This window comes from Chinchilla lanigera, unplaced genomic scaffold (assembly GCF_000276665.1).
Source record: "Chinchilla lanigera isolate Chin_1 unplaced genomic scaffold, ChiLan1.0 scaffold00065, whole genome shotgun sequence".
Classification (NCBI taxonomy): domain Eukaryota; kingdom Metazoa; phylum Chordata; class Mammalia; order Rodentia; family Chinchillidae; genus Chinchilla; species Chinchilla lanigera.
Window position 1 is genome coordinate 3572832 of NW_004955466.1, and position 12819 is coordinate 3585650.

The 12819-nt window shown below is 36.0% G+C and overlaps 1 long non-coding RNA gene across 1 annotated transcript in view; it reads left to right on the plus strand.

Annotated features, from left to right (window-relative positions):
* The window catches only part of LOC106150158, a 34870-nt gene extending 22260 nt beyond the window's left edge, over window positions 1-12610 (plus strand). Inside the window, exon 2 of the long non-coding RNA XR_001236803.1 lies at window positions 9900-12610. This is a non-coding gene — a long non-coding RNA (uncharacterized LOC106150158). The remainder of the gene's footprint in view (window positions 1-9899) is intronic.
* Window positions 12611-12819: the final 209 nt, after the last annotated feature.

Here is a 12819-nt window from a genome sequence, read left to right on the forward strand (position 1 = left end):
TTATGCACATTTGCATTATAGATCACATTTTTTTTTTTTTTTTTGTACTGGGAATCAAACTCAGGACTTTGCGCTTACGAGGCAGGTGCTTGTGCCACTGAGCTACATCCCCAGCCCTAGATTGCATTTTGATTGTATTTGGCAGAAGATATGTTTTCCTCATTTGTATTGCCTGCTTTAATCCAGATGCCTACTATCTTTCATGAGTTCATGCTGATCTTTCATCACCACCTTATAACATGTTTTGCCATCAAACATGTTTGGGAAACACCAGTGTAGAACTTGTTGTCAAGTTGACACTGTGCTCTGACTGCCAGTTTCCCAAAAGATATATGAATTTTCTTGATTTGGTCTTCTACTTTGTGAACTTTGGTATGTCACTAGATAGATCTAAAACATCCAATGCACAAACATCGGCAATGTTAAATACTGAATGTTTTCCTTATATGCTTAATAATAAGAAACATAATCAGAATAGTTAAAGAAAAAAATTTATGTTATATGTATTTTACTACAACAAAATATAATGGAATGAAAATGACACAGGAAAAACAGAATAATTAGTAAAAATAATATTTTGGTATCATATTGTATATAAAACAATAAAAAACAATACTTCATTAGTGTAAAAAACATAGCTAGGAACTAAGTAACCCCTAGGATTTAAACAAAAATATTCTTATTGTCAAAAGAATATTTATGTAAAATTAAGTAAAAAGCTGGGCCATAATTTTCATAAAGAAATGATGTGTTCTCAGCACATGGTATAATGTCTGGCACATAGTAGGTGTTCAAGAAACTTTTTTTTAATGGATAATAAGATAATTTCAGTGAGAGCTATTCCCTTAGTTGCACATTTAACCTGTTTACCTCCTAGAACAAATTACAGAACTTATGCCCTTCAAACGTACTGAGAATAAACCCGTATGATTATAAAACCCTTGGTAAATATAAGATTAAAAATCCAGCAAAGTGTGACCAGACATGGTAGTACTTGTCTGTAATCCCAGCACTTGGGAAGCTGAGGCAGAAGGAGCACATGCCAGCTTGGGCTACAAAGTGAGTTTAAGGCTAGTCTGAACTGTATAGTGAAATCCTGTCTCAAAAAAGGAAAAAAAAAATCAAACAAAATGTTGTATGTAACAAATATATCTGGGTAAAAAATATTGGTAGGAAACTTTATTTAGAAATAATTTATGATTTCATTCTGTTAGGCTGAATCATATCAAATTGCCAATTTTGTAGGTTAAAAATTGACAATTTCATATGGTTTTACCTGAGTTTATAAATTCTTGGCAAGTACGTGCCTTTCATTTCTGGTGATGGAAACACTGAGATTGGAGAAAATGTATTTTAATGTTCACTAAAAGGGCTCTTCTTTGCTTCAAAATGCCAGGAATTAAAAAGTGATCTCAGAAATCAGGACAAATATTATAGTACCTTCATTAAAATATGTGAAGCTGACACCTTTACTACTAGTTTTTATGGTTAATCACAAATCTCCTACCAGCAACTGTGGAATGACCATCTGAATGCATTTTAAGAAGACTTAATGGTCCTAAATATTGATTAGCTTAACACATAGGAATCCCTTCCACTTCTGATATTAAAACAAGCACTCCCAATTACTATGGTTAAAGTATAATAAAGTGGATCTATAATTTGTTTTAAAAATATCCAATAATAAGAGGCAGGGAAATTAATTTTGATCACTCATTACTTGAATAATCTTAAATACCTGAATAGTTATACTCACTTGAATGGCCCCTGAGCCAGAGCAATGACCACGGGCAGAGTCTAACACAGGAAATATAATAACTCTTTCCTTGAGTCATAATCCATGACACCTTTAGCTACTTATGATACAAAAGGTACCCCAGGGAAAAAGCTCTTCAAAGCCAAGAGATATAAAGGAAAGAATTAGATAGGTGCAGATGACTGCTACTCCTATATTCTGCCTTGTAACCTGTGGATCCACTTTCTTCTCTCAGTCTCTGATTAGGAAGGGAGAGTTTATCATCCCAGGTTTAGCAGGAGGGGGACTGGGTGATGTACTACATTTTCGTGATTGTAAAACCTTTCAGACATTTTCTATGCCTGTATTTACACACAGATTAAAAAATAGCACTTATATGGTATATTGTATATTGTAACTTGCTTTTTAAAAAAATATGACTTCTTTATCATTTTAATAGAACATTCTTTTTTAGAATTTCTTAAAATTTTATCAAACGTGTGGTATTCTATAATTTATCCAGTCAATCCTCTTTCTGGTCACTAAGTTTTTCTGAATTAATTTCTTCACTACCATTTGTAATATCACAGGTAAATCTGAATGGCGATCCTTAATACCTTCTTTAGAAGTGAAATTTTCTGGTTAACAACAGGGCTTTTGAATGATTCCTTGGAGAAAACATTTAGCTCCCAAGAGCAGAGATACACAGTAGGTGGAATCAGAAGTAGCATAGACCATTTGTCTTGGTTACGTTTGTCTTGCTGGGACAAAATACCTGATGCCCAAAATTAAGGAAGGAAAGATTTATTTAGCTTACAGTTTAGCTTACAGTTTGTGGAGGTTTCAGTCCATACTTGGCTGGCTCTACGGCAGAGTGGCACATGGCACAGGGCAAATGTTCATGGCAGTAGAAGACAGCAAAAGCCACAAGAGCAAAAAGGGAGCAGCCTCTTTCTCTCCCTTACATATGCAAACTCTCCACCCCAGGGTGGCTGTAGTGTTCATACCCATAATCCCAGCATTAGATCATGGATCAGTCAAATATCTAGAAGCCTGTCCTATGACTGCATGAGGATTTGGGGGGACATGCAGACACAAACCATAACACCATGGTTTAACTAAGGGAGTTTCTGAGGAGAGTCTGGCCTAAGTAGTTTAACAACATGGAACAGAGATTTGCCACCTTCTACTTAGGCAAACTACGACCAAAGAGATGGGAAGGGTAGGGAAATTTGAAAATGGTTCATGTTTTTTTACTATTATGCATTAGGAAGGCTCTAAGCACTTTCCAGTGTTATCTCATTTTAGTCCTACTGTAACTCTAAGAATTAGGGAGGGAATGGAGGTAACAAATGCTAAAGAACTTTCTCGGGGACCGGGGACCGTATATAGTATGTAGAAGAGCCTAGTGTTGTCCTTGCTCTTAATACCTGTGCATTGCTGCCTCCCACCCAACACATTGGACTACTTAGGTACACAAACTGGGGACACCCGAGAATATGTGTCTATGGTACACAAAGTATTGCTCTGAAATTTTTTACTTTTCTCTTTTTCAAAAGTTTTGATTTTCTACCAATGTCACATTCTCTCTTGCTAATAGAAATAGTGACTATACATTTAAGACTTTTACTGTTTCCCACTCATCATGGGTAAGTCATTTAAAAATGATACATGTCACTTTTAAGGTGCTATGTAAACTGTTGCTGTAGTTTACTAAATTTTGATGGTTGTTGAAAATAAAAAATTCATATGATTCTACTTGGTCAGCACGTTACTGAATTATCATTGGATACATCCATTATGTCTCAGTTAACCTAAAAGTCAATCAAGGACACACAGATATAAGAGGGAAGATTGTTTTAACTGTTCTTCTCAGGAAACAGTGCTGGATGAATTGTAATTTTCTCATAATACATCAACACTTTTATTCTAAAAAAATTACCTGACAGTGTTCAAGTCAACATATTCTGCAGGAGACATGGATTCCTGTAATACTGTCTCCTGTCTAACAATGGCTTAAGATACGCACACACTGTAATACATTTGGATTATGCTTATATTCAGCTACAGTGATCAACTACAACAGATGTTTTTTTTTGCTCCATTGCTGCTTTCTGCTTCTTTCAAACATTTCAGCTCCTTTTAAGTTCCAACAAGTGTTATGGCACACCAGTTAAATGTATATAAGCAAGATTATCTAGTTTACTAAGTGTGTGACCTGGGGAGATTTCTTTAACTTCTTTGTGCTACAGTTTCTTAATCTGAACCTTCAAATCTTCATCCCCACATTTGCTAGTCCTTAGAACTATAGATTTGTAATGCAGCAATCTAATTGGTATCTCACTTGGCTATCTAACAGACCTTTCAAGGTTATCACCAAATACAGCCTGCCTTATTCTTACACTCCCCTGTCAGGTAAATGGCAACACCACCCACCCCTTGCTCAAACCAGAAACCTAGGAGATATCTTTAATTCTTCTTTTTCCTCATTCCAACACTCAAGCTGCCGTACCATTTACCTCCAAAACAAATCTCAAGTCTGTGCACTTCTACCAGCATGACCTTATCCAAGCCCATGTCACGGGCTCCTGCAGTGGTTGCTCTCCTGGTCTCTGTCCTTCTACTCTTCTCTAAAATACAACCCTCCCCTATCCAGAATCTTTTTTGGTTTTTCTTCAGTACCGGGAATCGAACTCACAACCTTGTGCTTGCCAGGCAGGCGCTGTGCCTCTGAGCTAAATCCCCAGCCCCCAGAATCATTTTTAAAGTATAAACCATATTAGTTATCCCCTTACTCCAAATATGCCAATAGTATCTTATTATATATTTAGAATAAAAGCTAAACTTTTAAATCTGGTACAGAGGCTTAAAATCAAGTGCTGCAGTGGGGTTTAGGGTCCCCAAATCCATGTCTGCCTGGGACCTCAGACATCACCTTATTTGGAAATAAGATATAGAAAATGTAGGAAGAAAAGACCATGTCAAGATAAAGGCAATGACTGTAGTGATGCAGCTGTCTTTTTGTCATTCATCTCAGGTTAATATCATTGTTTCACAGAGACCTTTCTCAATCACCCATTCTAAAGTAGCCTCCCAAACAATCTTTATTACATCACTTTATTTTGATTTTCTGCTTTGCTCTTAACACAACCTCATGTTTCTTATTAATTCCTATCTTTATAGACTACAAACCCATATACACACACACATACATGCATGCAGTAGAACTGCACTATTCAGCATGGTAGCCACTATGTACATGTGACCATTTGGATGCAAATTTAAATTGATTAAAATTAAATAAAATTTACATAGTCACAGTTCAAGTGCTGAAGAGCTACTTGTATCTAGTGGCCACTAGAATGGCTGGCACGTTGGTAAAACATTTCCATCATTGAAGAAAGTTCCATTACACACTGCTGCTGTAGAATATAAGCACCACAACAAGAGGAATCTTGTATCTTCAATACTTGGAATTTGTCTGGCACTTAATAGATGCCAAATAAATTTCTTTGATGAAGAATGAATAAGGTTTCCAGAATAATATTTGAGCATTGATGCAAATGCATTTTGTAAAAGTAAATGACCACCACAGCTACTGGAAAGCAATACGACTTTCAGAGGAAGATGACTTTTGCTTACTGGGCAAAGTTTGAGTAACTACATCTGTCACTGAATCTTCTTTTTATTTGTTTATTCCACAAACAGGCAAGAAATTAAATAATAATGTTGCTGAGACTGTGGGGAATAAAGGAACCCCTCTACACTGTTGGTGGGAAGGTAAATTAGTCAAATCACTATGGAAGTCAGTGTGGAGATTCCTCAAAAAAGTAAAAGTAGAAATTTCAACTGATCCAGCCATTCCCCTTCTAGGTACCTTCCTGTAGGAGTTAAAGACATCACATTACAATGATGCATGTATACCCATGTGTATAGCTGCATTATTCTCAATAGGTAAATCTTGGAAGTGGCCCATAGACCCATCAACAGATGAACAGGGAATGAAAATGTGGTATTTACACATAATGGAATACTCCTCTGTGATAAGGATAAACTCAAATCATTTGTAGGAAAATGGATGAGCTTTGCAAGCATAATAAGTGAAATAAATCAGACACACAAACTTAAATATCACATGGTTTCTCTTATATTAGAAACCCAAAGAATAAACAAAGAGCAAAATACAAGACAGATAATAGAAAGTAGGGAGATAGATCTTTCTCAAAAGGAAAGGGGATCAAGAGATGGATAGAAGGAGGAAGGAAGGAAGAGAAAAGGGATAAAAAAGGAATTTTAAATGTGTTATGTACATGTGTCAACTCTACATAAGGAATGTAAACATTACTACAAATCTGTACTAACATGATGGAGACCACTATGAAGCAGCCCTGAGCAGGGCTTAAATTAACTAATTGACTTTCTATGTTTACTTGTGAATCTATCCAAGGCCTAGGCTCCTTGTCTGGAGATGAGCAATAGACTCCTAGTAAATGAACCTCTGTGAGTCACTAATCCTTACTAAAACCTGTAATGGTGGATGAAGCCAGAAAACCTCAAAAGATAAGAAAAGATCATAGCCAAGGACACTTAGAGCTGATCTCAACTAGTTAAAAGACTATAGCTTCAGGCATCTCACTTCTGGATGGATTAACTTAATCCTTATTAAGGATTAATTTAATACTTTACTTGGAGAAATCCTTGAGTGATTCTGCCCTTCTTGAGTACTCCTTTCCCTTCTGATAACCAAATAAATATGAGCCACCCAGAGAAGGTCTTGGTCTTAGCCCTGAGAAAATCTCAAATTCTGTGAGAGGGCTTTGATCCTCCTGGAGCCCAGAAATCATTCCATTCACCTCTTTTTATTTAGCCTTCACCATACACTCATTTGGGAGATTGCAGACCTGATCAGAGTGCAATAACTAAGGGATATTATTGACCCGATACTAACAAATTAAAAAGTGGTAGCTTCTTTGTCTTATAAATAATTTTTTTCTAACAATACGCTGAGAAGTGGGGTTAGTCAGGTAGTGGTGTGGGTTAAATATAATCTTCTATGCAGTATAGCTTTTTGCTCTAGAAGTTCAGAGAGACAGTGTTATCAATCTCACATCTTTAGTAATCATTTTTTTCTGTGCTTTGATTAATGTGGGTGTAAAATGTGTCTGATGTACCAGCATGTATCTGAAACATTGAGACTAGAAGAATCAAAATGTATTTTAATTTTTAAAATAAACATTAAGTAGGTTAAAAGGAAGAAAGTTAATATACTACTACTGTGTTCCTGTATAATAAGAAAAATCATGAGAATATATGTTTGTTAGACTTGTAGAGCAAATAGATCCAAAATGTTTTAAAATCATTAAATTTGTGGCTATAAATGTCCTCTTCTATTTTCACATCATCACTATGAGGTTAAGATTAAAACATGTGAGTGAGTGTCTGATACTGTACTTATATAAAAAGTCAATGTTGTTTTCACTATCACATTCTTTTATTCTTTAATATTCAGATATATGTAAAATCTCTTATAACAAAGCTCATTGGTTAACTAATAATCTTCATTGTTTAGAAAATTGAGAATTATTACTTCAAGAGCATCTTGATTGAAAAGCTAGTACAAGTAATTTGAAAACCAGTTCTGAATGGGTGGCTTGAATAATATTTAGTGAAACTTATTTCCTGTTACAAAATTGACCATGGAGTGTGTGTAGGGCACCGTGGAAATGCGGTAATCATAGCATGGTCTGAAACTGCAAGTTGTTGCAAGTACTACTATATAATTAGAATAAAATATTTCTCAATAATAAACTATATGGCTTTAGAATCATTGCTCACATTTCTATTGAATAAAATATTTCTCAATAATAAACTATATGGCTTTAGAATCATTGCTCACATTTCTATTTGCAGTTGAAATGTAGGAAAACAGAAGAAAGCAGAATAGGAGTCATTTGCTGTAAAATAAAGATTGTGTAAATGCGAGAGGGACAGAGACAGAGAGACAGTCAGAGAGAGGAAAGTTGAACTGGTAATAGCTGAGTGTCAAAGTCGGTCTGGTAGAGGTGGGATTACCTTATCTTCACCAGAGTTCTTGCAAGAGGCAAGCACATGATTCTTGGAATCTTGATAAATAGTACCTCAGTTAAAGTGACTCAATTTTAGATCCACTATTGTAGAGAAGAGAATACTTTGCCTGTGGACAAAAACATGATGAAAGAAAAGTGTTCTGCGTGTCCTGTCCTCTGCACAGTCTGCCATTTCCAGAAATTGTGTCCTTTTTTAGAATCAATATTTCTTCAGGGAAGTCACTGTATTTACCTTGCTTCATATGTTTTTTTCTGCCTTGAGTAGGAGAAGACAGTGAGGAGAGCAAAACAGTGGAAGAAGGGATGGGAAAAAGAAGTGAAGGACAAAAGGTGGCAGAAAGGAACTTTCCTGACGATTCCGAGTAGGCCTGGGAAATAACATCTCTCACAGCCTTGCTTATAAAAGGGAACATGGTTAATACATGTTTAAATAGATGGTAGACAGATACACAAGAAGAAAACATAATTTATAAAATATGCTCCCCACAGCACTCTGGGAGGCTGAGGCAGGAAGATCACAAGTTTGACCTCAGTCTGGGTAAATTAGTGACTTAGCAAGACCTGTCTCAAAAACAAAACAAAACATTTTTAAAGGGTCTGGGAACAGAGCTCAGGACAAAGGCACTGGGTACAATCCTCAGTACTACAGAGAAAATAAGAGAGACTGGTATGTGCTAAGAGAAGTTGAGATTGAAGTATTTAGATGGAGGGAAATAGAGGAAAAAGAGAAAATTCTGCTTCTCCTGGGGGTGCTGCCCCCGTCTCCTGAGGTGCTTGGGAGCAGTGATAGAACTGAGCTTGTGTCTTGAAGTAGCCCTGTGGCCCCTGTCCTAGATTTGAAAGTGGGTTGAATTCTGAGCAGCCTATCACCTAATAGTGCCCACTTCATCTCTACTTTTTTTCTTCCTCTTTGTTCCTCCTTTCTTTTTCCTTTCCAACTGTTTCTAGCAGATGTGAGGAAAGGCAAGTTGCTGTAACAGCTCTTACCCTGTATCTTTCTTTCTTTGACCTACAGCTTCTTATCCCAGAAAATCTTTGAGGACCCCAGGAGATCCTGGCTTTATTTCATCTCTACCAAGTATTCAACATACTTGGATATTGAAAGAAGAAAAAGGATTAATTCTATTATTTTGCTGACTCTTATTTAACTTTACCCTGAGCCAAAAAGTAAATAGGAGGATGGTAAAGAAAAAAAGAATGGGAAAATATACTTAACAGTTCTGTTTTTGAGAAAATCTTCGTGTCACAAATTGAACAGTAGGAATAGTACTTTCTATTGCATAAGCCAGCTACCACTGCAAGTTCAGTAAATCAAACAGCAGAATTAGAAACTTCTAACTGATATGCTATGAAGCAATGTCTGTGATCAGATGTTGCAGAAACTGGAAATACAAGATTAGTAGAGCCCCCTGATCTAGTTGCTGTACCCTAAAATCTAATTACCAGACCAATAGCCTTCAAATATCTTTTATCACATCCATTTCCTAATCTAGATATTTCAACCTCTCCCTACTGAAAACACTTTCTTTTCCTACACACTTCCTTCTAAACGGACATCCTGACAAATTTTTAATTGGACATTCAAAGTCCACCTTGTTTCCCACCATCCGTATGTAAGACTGCTACCCTGGTGAAAGCCGATGGCAATGAGCATGCCGTGCTCACTCTCTGTGCTCCTTGTCTTCTTTGGGTCTGATCTCTTTCCTCAGGAGTGTGCTGCTGTCTAGCCAGTTTCACCTACTCTGCAGTTGCTTGGCATCTTGGCTCAAATCCTTTGACTTTAATGCAGACATCCCTGAATGTAGCCTAACTGACCTCTCTCCTCTCCAAACTTCTATGCTGTTAAAAGACTGCACAGTCTAGATTTTAATTATTTCCACATGTTCACTCTTTAGTAGCCTAGTGTGGGAAAGAGCCTTACTGTCTAAAATGCATAACAATGTCGGCACGTAGTAGTTACTGAGTAAATATTCATTTGTTTGTTCTTCATTCTTATTGCCCACTGATTGTCTCCAACAAGAGTGGCATCTAATTGAAGAAAGTGATCATTTTCTTTCCTCTTCTTATATCCCCCACAGGGCCTGGCATCCCGGAGAGCACTCAGGAGGTAATCAATAAGTACTTACTGACTGCCTGATTGACTAATGCACTTTGCATTTGGATTTCAAATAAAGAAGCCCTTGAAGACGCCTAGATTTTCCTACAAATGATTTAAAATGGACCTGTATTGCATGGCGGTAAATTCACTGATCTTTTGCAGATGAACAAGTTGAAATACGAAGAGGATTAAAATAATCTCAAGGTCAAGAGGGGATTAGTGATAGCCACAAACTGGAGTTCGAGGTCAAACATCCTGACTGCCTGTTTATTGAATTTAAAGTCTTTGAATTGTGCTTTCTTTTCCTTCTGACACAGGTAGCTTTTTTGCATGTGTTAATCTCTGATATATAGGCTCTGACAAGTTGAAATGTGAACCTGATTCTTTTTTGTTTTATCTTGTTTATTTTTTAAGTGACTGTAACAAGTCAAAATGTATCTAATTATCTATTGTGGTAGTTTCTTTTTGTTCCTAACTGTACCTCGTGTGTCCTTATTGCTTTGGTATCTAGCACAGTACTTGGCACATAGGAGATATGAGATACTTGATAAATATTTATTGGGTGGATGAACATAATCAAATAAAATTATCTTTTTAGAGTATTGAACAATTAGCATGCCTAAATTCTCTTTTATAGCATTGAGGGAAGTTAAATGTATAAACTGCTATATTTAATTCATAGCAGTATATTCTTCACGCCAAATCATAATTAATTTGCCTAGTTATTGTCCTTTAGGGATTAAATAAAGTGAATCCACTATAGCATCATCCTTGATTTGCTTCCTACACCACAGGCTAAACGAGGCTTTAATTTTCATCAGTAAAAGTGTAACACATACTTAGGGAAAGAAAAACACTTCCTCCAATTGGAATAAGAGGTAATTTAAGGAGACACAATTATTGGTCCCAAGTTAGCAAAAAAAAAAAAAAAAAAAGTGTTTTAAACCTGACTCATGTGTGCCTTATGGATTTCATAACTGATGATTAGCTTTTCTTAATCAGTTGAACATCCATTTAAGGGACAAATTGATTAGCTCCTTGCATAATTAACAGAACATTGAGTACCATCACTTTCAGTGGAAAAAATTGTTTTGATTAACAGCAAATATGCACAGTTTAACATTAATACATTAAATAAGATTATATCATTAATAATCTGTTTTTCCCAAAAGAATGTAGCTCAGTGGCCAATGTTTGCAATTCCCAAAGTATTTTCGTTTTTTCTGTCTAGCATTAAATTTAATATATCTGTTCCACAGAGCATGAGAGCATAATTTAATGTATAAATAATAACCAACATTACTATGTGATCAAACTCTCAATTTGTGTTAGCTCTTTTCTTAGTGAAATGGTAAACACCATGATTCAAAAGCACAGAAGAAGGAAAATAATTAAATGTTAAACTTGCACAAATAATTTAAAAAGAAGAAGTAAGGAATTGAAAGATTGACAAGAATATTAAAATGGAGAGAATGGTTATTAAACCTGCCAGGAGCCATAAAGGACAAGAGACATGAGCCAATAGATGTGACAGAGTTAAACAATGTGTAAATATAAAACCGTGGAAGCAATAAAACATTAGAAAAATGAAAGATGCAAAAGGATCTTTCTTCTGAAGCCAGGTCCAAGAAAATACTCAAATGCGGAGGAACAACTAAGAAATAGATCTTACAATCCACAGACAGTCAGCAAACTTTAAAGATGTGCTATGTCTGTAATACATAGGAAATTGCATTAAATTATACAAATAATTAAACCTAAACTTTCAGAATGTTAGATGACGCCGTCCTGAGCCAGATGGTAGTTGGTTCTGACTGCATCTTGGGCACTGAAGACCTAATTAGTCTTTGCGAGGAGGTGTGAAGGTGTTAGTCAGTTTTGGAGTTTGGGCTACACAGGACAGGGTGATGGAGATGCTAGAATATTCAAAACTGATGAGGCCTGAGGCAAGTTTCAAACCATATTTTCAGAAGTTTAGAAACAGAGAATATGTAGGAAATTTGGTTTTGACTTGTTTCTAGAAGTCTACGTTCTATATTTGTCTTTTTAATCCCTCATGTTAAATCGCCAGTCCCAGTAAGGATTAGTTTAAAAGAAAACTGCTTTGTAGGCTCCTATCAATAACATACTGGTCTACTAATCTAAAATAATTATGTCATTTTAATATTACTACATTTTACCTGTTCACTAGGGGATGTGTAGTTGTGACAATGCAAACATTACCTGACTAGTACCAGAGACTCCATAGTTCCTGAAAAATAGTCAAATAACTTCAATTCCAATAGACCAACTTCTTTTTTGTGGGCGGGTGGGGGTATGGAGAATCAAACGCAGGACCTCATGCTTACCAGGCAGGTGCTGCACCACTGAGCTATATCCCTGGCCCCTAGACCAACTTCTTAAATGTTAGTGTTTATAAGTGCTGCTTGACTAGCACAATGAAAATAAATTCACTGGCTGGTCCTTGGTGATTCTGACTCAATACATTTGAGATGAAAACTAAGTATTTACCTCCAAAACTGATAGGAGATCAGTTTTGAAAGTCACACACAAACCGAGAGCTCCTTAGAGTAAGCATTATTATCATTATTATTGCTGTTGTTGTAATTGCTTCACAAACTAAATGTGATGATGCTTAGCAATAGTAATAATTTATTGAGTGAATAAATAAATGAATGTATGAACCTGAAATTTTATGATTGTTTCTCTCTGCCTTATTCTCATTTAATATTAAAACATGTTCAGGTTCTGCAATGTTTGCCTAGAAATTCTGGTTTGGGGACTCTTGTTATAGCTCATTGTTAGAGCTCTTCCCTAGTATATATGAAGCTGTGGGTTTGACCTCTACCACTTTATATATAGAGAGAAATTCTAGTCTTAAATTTCTCATTGTAAGCAAA